At 34.9% G+C, this 9,374-nt stretch overlaps 1 protein-coding gene across 1 annotated transcript in view; it reads left to right on the top strand.

The window, feature by feature from the left end:
• Positions 1 to 2,660: 2,660 nt before the first annotated feature.
• LOC136836061 (SLIT-ROBO Rho GTPase-activating protein 1-like) overlaps positions 2,661 to 9,374 on the top strand; it is a 797,683-nt gene continuing 790,969 nt past the window's right edge. Inside the window, exon 1 of the mRNA XM_067099977.1 lies at positions 2,661 to 2,797. The gene's annotated coding sequence lies outside the window, so the exon portion shown is untranslated. The remainder of the gene's footprint in view (positions 2,798 to 9,374) is intronic.

The following is a 9,374-nucleotide window of genomic DNA, read 5'->3' as shown; positions in this document are numbered from 1 at the left end:
AAAAATACAGTAAGGATAAAAAATGGTGAGGCCGAGCAATCAACTTCCAATCGCATTACCTTAGTCCTTGGACAAGATGTGAAGGTGATCAGAGCTGGGTTCCCGTAACAGGGCGTCAGTAGAAGCTGTGTCGAGTACTGTTCCCCACCATAAAGGGAGTAGATGAAGCAAAGGGCTTTGATCTACAGAGGCATCAGTGATCAGAGGGTAAGGCGGTGAGGTAGGACTGTAAGAGGTGCAAAAGAAACGAGCAGGTAAAAGTTACTGCTGGTTTATTACAGATTCAGGCAGTTTATATAGCGGCCGACTGGCGCCGAACCGCGGAAGACAATGACATTTAACGTGACCTGAGGTCAAAAACAATTAACAATAATATTCGGCGAACAAGTACAATTTACAATACAAAAACATATAGAACTTCAATATGGATACAGTCTTCATGCCTGCGAATAAAGAAACATACGATACATGATTTATGACAGTTGGACAAATACATATAAAGTTGAAATGGTAGAAAATGCGTGACCTGGCACGTTAGGCGTGACAAATTGAGTGTGAAGAAAGTGGGAAGTCACCAAAGAAAACTTGCTCAGCGGAGACTTAATTAATGACGCCTTCGAAGCACTCCGCTGATGTCGATGTGGTGACTTTACAGGACCACCTTCAGAGTGACAGCATCAGAGATAAGACTAGGGGGGGTACTCGATCAGAGCCCCTGGACAGACAGACTTCTTGGCAGGTAGACATAGTAAGATACACTAGAGTCAAACCAAAATGTCAAGACCTCTCTGGCATGGTGTTTAAAGATCTGCCCTGTTGCCAGTTTTACAAAACGGCAACTTTACACTTGTGTGACAGACTTTTGAATGTATTTGAGGCAAACCCTGAGGATATAATTTGACACAAACCCTGAGGATATAATTATAAGATTATAGGGGTTGTTTTTCATTTCCAGGCATTTTAATCTCCTTCCTATTCCACCCTGCTCAGGATTTGTCTTCAGTCCATTTCTTCTCCACAACCTATGCACTATAACATATTTTTATATTTTTACAAAGATTTACTGTTCTATGTATGACTAATTTATTTTCATCTTGATAATTAATGTTAATGAGGACATGAGAGATATCTTGATTACTTTGTAAAATGGTGATGTGGCAATGATGTTTATGTTCGTCCAACAAAGACAGTGATAGAGAGAAATCTGCTTGTATACCATTGTTCATTTTCTCACTTTTATTTCATATTTCCTTGTTTACCAAGTCATTTTTTACCTATGATATTAAGAAATCAAGATATCTGTAGAAAGGGGAAATGCTTCCAAACATACCGTGACCGCTGAAGTGCCCCCGGAGACAGTCTTAAGCTGCTTCTCTGTGGATTTAAACGCACTTGGAGCTGTTTGAAATATTGGCAACAGTGCCAAAATGAGTGCCATGTTGATAGAAAATCTGATTCCATTTCTTGTTATTGCATAAAAAACTTTATCAGTCATGAACCTATGTAATTGACTTAGAATTCTGCGTAACGAAAAAGGTGATATTTGATATCTGTAATGTGAGAAATGGTGTTATCTCTTTTTTGTTGTGATAGATTTGGCAGATATGTGGAGATTAAACACACATGAAGAGGACACAAACAGGCCCACCTGAGAGCTCATTTAACTTTGGTTTTAGTATAGTAAAGAGGGTCTGTCGGAGCTCGTATTTATATGGCAAACAAAGCCAATGGTAGTTGTGTTTTGACAGTTTCCTCTTAATTGGTTCATCTATTGTCCTTGTCTTAGGTACGCTGCTAATCCTTCCAGGTAACTGGAAAGGTCGTTGAAGGTCGACCAATAAAAGGTTCAAGGAAGGAAGGAAGGGTACAATGCGGAGATAATCAGTGAGGATGAGTGAGGATGAGTGGGAGGAATCATAGGAAGGTCAGGTGAAGACAGTGACCCTTAATGGCATGACAGGTAAAAGCAAGGAGGGGCAAGTTCTGAGGGAGATCTCGTGACGAGATTGACTGGGGACTGTTAACAATAGGTTAACTCTCAAAGAGTCTGCGCAAATGTGCAGTGGGCTACTGATTTCCCCCTCAAAAAAAGATCAATATGGTCAGGTCAGAGGTTGACAATGAGTTTGGGTACAGTCATAAAATTATCTCCTCATTTGACACCTAGTTGTCATTATTGGAGGGCAAGTCAAGGGAGAGATGTCAAGGGGACTATGGCAAAACATATAGTACTGCTTTTAATTTTTGCGTTATGTTATATCGCAAATATCAAGACGGGAAATGCAAAAATCCCAACAATCAAAAGGACATTTGCAAAAAAAAAAAATATATATATATATATATATATATATATATATATATATATATATATATATATATATATATATATATATATATATGTATAGGAGAGAGAGAGAGAGAGAGGAAAGGGGAATTTTGTATCGTCCTTTGAACTGTCTTGGTTCGTTTTTAACCTACCTACATTTAATTTTGTCCTCTGACTAATGTAGAGATAGGAAGGGTGTGTTTAATGTCTTTTGAGCGTTCTTACTTTTCTTTCTTTGTCACCAAGAGAGAGACGGAGAAAGAGACGTGAACAGGCACCTTACCTTGACGAGGTACTTAACTGTCAACTCAACTCTATTTTGCGCCGTCCGTATCACCGGACAGGATGCATTACAACACATCCTCAGTTTAGTCTCGTTGGTGCTTTGTGAAAGATCCCTTAGCAAACCGTGTGTTAAAACTTGGTTCTTAGCCTTCAAGAGTCCTGCGTTTTTATAAACAATGACACCATGTAAGTTTACGGTTCACGTTGAATCTGAAGTTTTCCTACAAGTTGGTGTTTATTTCGTTCATATCTAATTTTGGTACTTGAGAGGGGCCTTACTTAATGGTAGCTGTACGCTGTACTAGAGCACTGCGTACTTGCGTAGTTGTATAGGAGAAGCATTAATTAATTAACACATGCGTCTCTAATGGATTATTAGAGTAGGTCCACGTCAGACATTCTTCCACACCTTACCACGATTAAGGACTGTCCTAGGGTAAGTTCCCGTTTTAGCATAAGGTCAGCGTATTCTAAACCAACAAATGGATTTATTTGATAATGTACGTTAAAACATTTGAATTTAAGATTGATAGAGACGTCGATTTTGTTAGTATTCGTACTTATATAAGTAAAAAGAAATATTTAACCAAAGATATGCGATTCAATAATCCCATGGATTCTGACACACGTACAGGAGCCCAAAGCTGGAACAAATGAGGTGGGATAGGATGACTATTTAGAATAATCATCGAGGACAAATCTTAAAGTAGTCGTGTAAAGTTGACGAAACAGTTAGTTAAGATTCGTGGGGTAGGCCGGATAACTAAACTATAAATAGCTCCATTTTTTTTATTTACTCGTTTTCAACCTTGCGTCATGAGATATGATTTTTTATCGACGTGGATATTACTTAACCAATGAGATATGTTTTTTTTTATCGATGTGGATATTACTTAACCCAATGGGATATGTTTTTTTTTATCGATGTGGATATTCTTAACCAAGTGAGATATGTGTTTTGTTTATCGATGTCGATATTACTTAACCCAATGAGATAGGTGTTTTTTTTTATCGATGTGGATATTAACCTTACAGAATAGAACAGAATCTTAGCGAAGGTGACCATTTTTCTCTAGCCTAACTCACGGGCTAGACCGTGGACTTGCTTAACCTAACAGAAGGTGAGAAAACCATCCGAAGAACACTCACTTTAATCTGATCACCGAACAAAGTAGGTCACATAGCATCTACTTCTGTTTCATTTATTTGTACATCTCTCCATGAATAATTGTCGAAGGAATTGAAATACAGGCTACATGGCAAAAAGTGGAATATTGACGTTCGCGTAATTAACTCATTTTAATAATTTATATTGTTTGGTCCGAGAGCAGATTAGCGGTTGGACACTGGTATCTAGCCTTAAATGTAATTTGTGAAGCTTGAACATAATGCAAAAATAATTCGTTATACTTTGTCAGATAATAAATTTGGATACCAAAGCTTACAAACAAACGAGTATTTCAATCTCAGAGACGCACCTTCTCGATCTCCTCGACTCAGAAAGCATGAGATAGTAAAAATCTTATTAAAATACATTCATGTCTACGTAGAAAAGTATTGTGCACCGTCGGACTTAACAATGCAGTGGATGAGACATTAAGGTAATGACGTATATTTCATTATATTTGAAAGGCTAATGCCAATGTCATTTTTAAAGAATGTTAGCGACATTATTGTACACACGACTTATATATATATATATATATATATATATATATATATATATATATATATATATATATATATATATATATATATATATATATATATATATATATATATATATATATATATATATATATATATATATATATATATATATATAGACATATATATATATATATATATATATATATATATATATATATATACAGTATACTTATATATAACAGACATATATATATATGTATATATATATATATATATATATATATATATATATATATATATATATATATATCTCCAGATAGTGTTGCTAGTGGTTTTATATAGGCTATAGGCCTATATATGTATATACACAATTTTGCTTATATATTCAGTATATATATAATACACACACACACACACACACACACACACACACACACACACACACCGTATATGTTTGAATAAACATCTTGGGAGAGCGCTTGGTACAGATCACCTGAATTACTTTAATGTGGTTTTCGCTTACACTCAATCACGTGTATCTCCCTGTGATTTTCTGAGCATAGGCTATATATATATATATATATATATATATATATATATATATATATATATATATATATATATATATATAAATATATATATTACATATAATATATATATATATATATATATATATATATATATATATATATATATATATTATATATATATATATATATATATATATATATATGTATATATATATATATGTATATATATATATATGTATATATATATATATATATATATATATATATATATATAATATATATATTATATATATATTATATTCAGTATATGCCATGCCGTCACAAGGATCACGTGACTAAAAGTACTGCAAGAGCCAGATGGAAATATTAAAAGGCATAGGTACCAAGCTTTTTCGTGTATTTAATATATACATGTGTTCAGAGTACAGCTGGATTGGGAAGGTATTGTTCAGCAATTCAAAATCGTGTTGTTACCTTTTTGTCTGTTTTGTTTTAAGGACCACTTTTTATGTAAGTGCAGTTTCTTACTTTGTGGACTTGTTTGGCTATTTACTATGCTTTTCAGCTGTTGCTTATTCCTTTTGTTTATTGTTTGTATGTTCAGTTTTACTTTCTGACGGCCCTCAGCTGTATTTAATTTTGTAATGACAATGGAAAAGTGTATATATTAAATGCATGAAAGCTCTTGGTACTTATGCACAGCAGTATTCCCTTCTGGCTCTTGCAGTACACACACACACACACACACACACACACACACACACACACACACACACACACATACACACATACACACACACACACACACACATATATATATATATATATATATATATATATATATATATGGTAACATGATTTTGAATTGCTGAACAATACCTTTCAAATCCGGCTGTACCCTGGAGGCATGTATATATTATAAGTACACAAAGCTCTTGTTATTTATGTCTTTTACTATTTCATTCTGGCTCTTGCAGTAGCCTACTTTTGGTCACGTGATCCTTGTGACGGTATATATATATATATATATATATATATATATATATATATATATATATATATATATATATATATATATATATATATATATATATATATATATATATAAATCATATATATACATATGATTTATATATATATATATACACGATATAATCATGATCTGTACCAAGCCTCTCGCAAGATGTTTATTCAACCATATACGGTGTGTGTCACAGCGGATACATGTGATTTATGTCAGCATTAAAATTCACACGAAATTCATTGCAATATCAGTGATCTGTACCAATAATGCGCTCTCTTTAAGATGTTTATTCAACCATATACAAAATGTGTGTGTTAATGTGTGTGTGTGTGTGTGTGTGTATGTGAATATAGTTAAAAGATTTTCAGTAAGCAGATTAAGGTGAAAATTTCAGCATTAAAATTCAAATCGAAATTCATTGCAGTATATAAGTCGTCTGTATATATTACAATAATGTCGCTAACATTCTTTAAAAATGACATTGACATTATAATATCAAATATAATGACATATACAAAATGTCATGCCATTTTAAGATCACGTGACTAAAAAGTATTTTAAAGTTTTCTTACTTTTTGGCATAGGTGTCTCAATTCACTGCATTGTTAGAGTTCAGACAGCTGGATTGGGAAGGTATTGTTCAGCAATTCAAAATCGTGTTGTTACCTTTTTGTCTGTTTTGTTTTACAATACTCTTCTATGCAGACATGAATATATTTTAATAAGATTTTCAGCTACATATATATGTTTATTGTTTATATACATATATATATATATATATATATATAATATATATATATAATATATATATATAATATATATATATATATATATATATATATATATATATAAAATATATATATATATATATATATATATATATATATATATATATATATATATATATATATATATTGCAACGGATGGAACCTTTTCAAGCTACCTCACCATTTTTTTACATCTGTAACATAGCAGAGAAAGAAATGAAATTTATTTCAATTGTTTTGATTACTAGAACTGTGGGTGTCCACTTTCCCCTTCATGAACTCTCTCCTTCATTCCCCAAAATGGGTAGCGCTAACCCTTCTCTCTGTCCAAATGACTGCCTAAGGCCTTGTTTTCCAGGTTACCGTCTTACCTTCTCAGCGTCAAGTAAGGCAAGGGCGGGGCCAAAAAGAGAAAGTTGGCACCCCACCCTGCTCTAAACCCTCCTCGAGGGTTAAATGATGCCATGCAGCCTATATAGAAAACGTGGCAAAGATTGATCTTTGCGCTGCCTATGTTGGATGCAATGTGTAAGCTCTGAAGGTTATTTATAGACAATGCAACGGAAATCGAGAGAGAAGCCCGTCAAACACCACCAAGGACAGATGTCCTTAACCTTGCCTGATCCTCAAATTTCTCATGTTTTTGACCCCGAGGTTGAACCAGTATACCTTTGCAGTGGCATTTTAATTCCCTCCTCCATCGCCAGCGCCCTATCGAACGAGGGCACCGTTGGCTTGACGAAGGTAATGCACCTGAATAAGGTTTCTTAGACACAATTCCTGTTATTTCTCTGTCTGATTTTCATTTATTTTCCATTGTGTGATCACCTTCAGTAATTTGTGTTGGAGCATTCACTCTTAACTTAGTTATGCATTTAGTGTTGAACTGAGTTATTTGGCACCATCTGTGCATTTCCCTCAGCTCCCTTTGAGGAGCTTATTATTTTTGCAAGTAACCGTCTTGCATATATTGCAGATAGGCCTTTGCTGTGGAATCACTCGGCTCTATCCATGTGCAGTTCCCCTTCTACCCCCACTGCATAGAATATTTATTTTGTGTAGGATTCATTCATTTAGCAGGTCCTTATTATTACCTTCCCAGTAATTCGTAATTCTTCTGATCTGTGTCTATGTAAATATATTTAGTTAAGAGAACCCTTGAGTTTACGTAATTTTCCATCACTTGAAGAACGCCCTAAGCCACATATGTTCCCTTGCTTGTCCATGAAGTTGTCCTAATATTGAGTCAGATGTGTAATAAATACAGTAGATTTCTTGATATGTAAGGAACTCCCTGCGTTCAACCATTGCCGCCCAGAATCAAGTATCTCCTTGACATTCATAGCAACTGGCGACTCTTGCCGAGTATGCAGTTGCTTTGCAGTTATCAGCAGAGTAGCAACTGCTAGCTGGTCTGCATAATTAGAGACGACCCTGATATCGTACCACCTCCATTTTAAGCACATGAGAAGAGCCAGTTCCACACCATAAGTATGTGTCAAAATATTTTTTTTAGGTTTATGCTAGGTGCAAAAAGTGACTGCAATCAGCGTTAGGTAATTGATAGACCACGTGCATGCCAAATTAGTTCATGAGAAGAGAGAGCATATTAACAATTCCACGAGATTTTTGTGCTATTGCAAGTTAGTTGCATGTTTTAAGAATAGGAGGCTAGGGAGTAACTCAGTCGAAGAGTTGAATAAAAGGAATAGAGCCCCTATTCCAGATAGGCGCACTGTAGGCGACCACCAAGGCTTTGACTCCAGCTATTTTCACATTTCTGGATTTCTCTCTCTCTCTCTCTCTCTCTCTCTCTCTCTCTCTCTCTCTCTCTCTCTCTCTCTCGCTTGATCGATAGGAAAAGCTAGGAAATATTTAGGAATTTAAGTAATGCTTTCCAGATGGGAGAATAGTAATTCCGACATGGAATCTTCAATTCTAGGCCAGGTGGGCACATCCCTAATCGTCCACCATCTTTGATTTGTGGGTTCCATTAGAAATTCCATTGTTATGAAAACTGCATGCACAGCGCTCATATATAAATCCCCTTCTTTCACTCACTAATTTTATCTATATGTCCGTCCACCTCACCTCATTTTTGAAAGTAATAAACCTTTAATTCTTTAACTGAGTCGGATATTCCTCAGCGAGCCCGTAGTATTCCTGTAAATTTATTTATTGAAGAATATATCGGCGAGAATTTCCTCTTTCACTCATTACTGTGGAAGCCTCTGAGCTTGGGAAAAAAGGGGTAGGCCCATGTAAAAAAAAAGACCAGACACTCGGTCAAGGAACACCCTCCCCCCCAACCCCTGCCTGACTCATTCAACCATGGCAGATGTCACAAGACCAGAAGCAAACACTTGAGTACTATTATTGGTCATGGCAAGCTAAGGTTTGTTTTGATAACAGAGAATAACAATTTCTTTCCTTCCCCATGCATAACCTCAGCAGTCCGGACTGCCCTGTGCATGTTATAAGATAAAGCATTTTTGTCTTACCCTCGTGCGTTGGAGATTTTAATATTTGATAGGATCAATCTACTGTTTTCATTACGCCACATTTAAAATGATTTGACAGCGCAAGGAAAATTTCTTTACACATCATAAGTGTATAACCCCGTAAACCTTTTATTAGTTCTGCAGTGTCTCTCTGCAAAATAAAATATACATGAAGGCTTACGTTAGCTTGGGCTAACTTTTCATTCATTAAGAACCACTAAGTCTTTTAGACACCCTGGAATTTTGTCTTATTCAGACATATTAAGAGACACCCTGAAGTTTGTTTCATTC

This window comes from Macrobrachium rosenbergii, chromosome 56, assembly GCF_040412425.1.
Source record: "Macrobrachium rosenbergii isolate ZJJX-2024 chromosome 56, ASM4041242v1, whole genome shotgun sequence".
Lineage (NCBI taxonomy): Eukaryota > Metazoa > Arthropoda > Malacostraca > Decapoda > Palaemonidae > Macrobrachium > Macrobrachium rosenbergii.
This window is presented reverse-complemented; position numbering and strand designations above follow the sequence as displayed.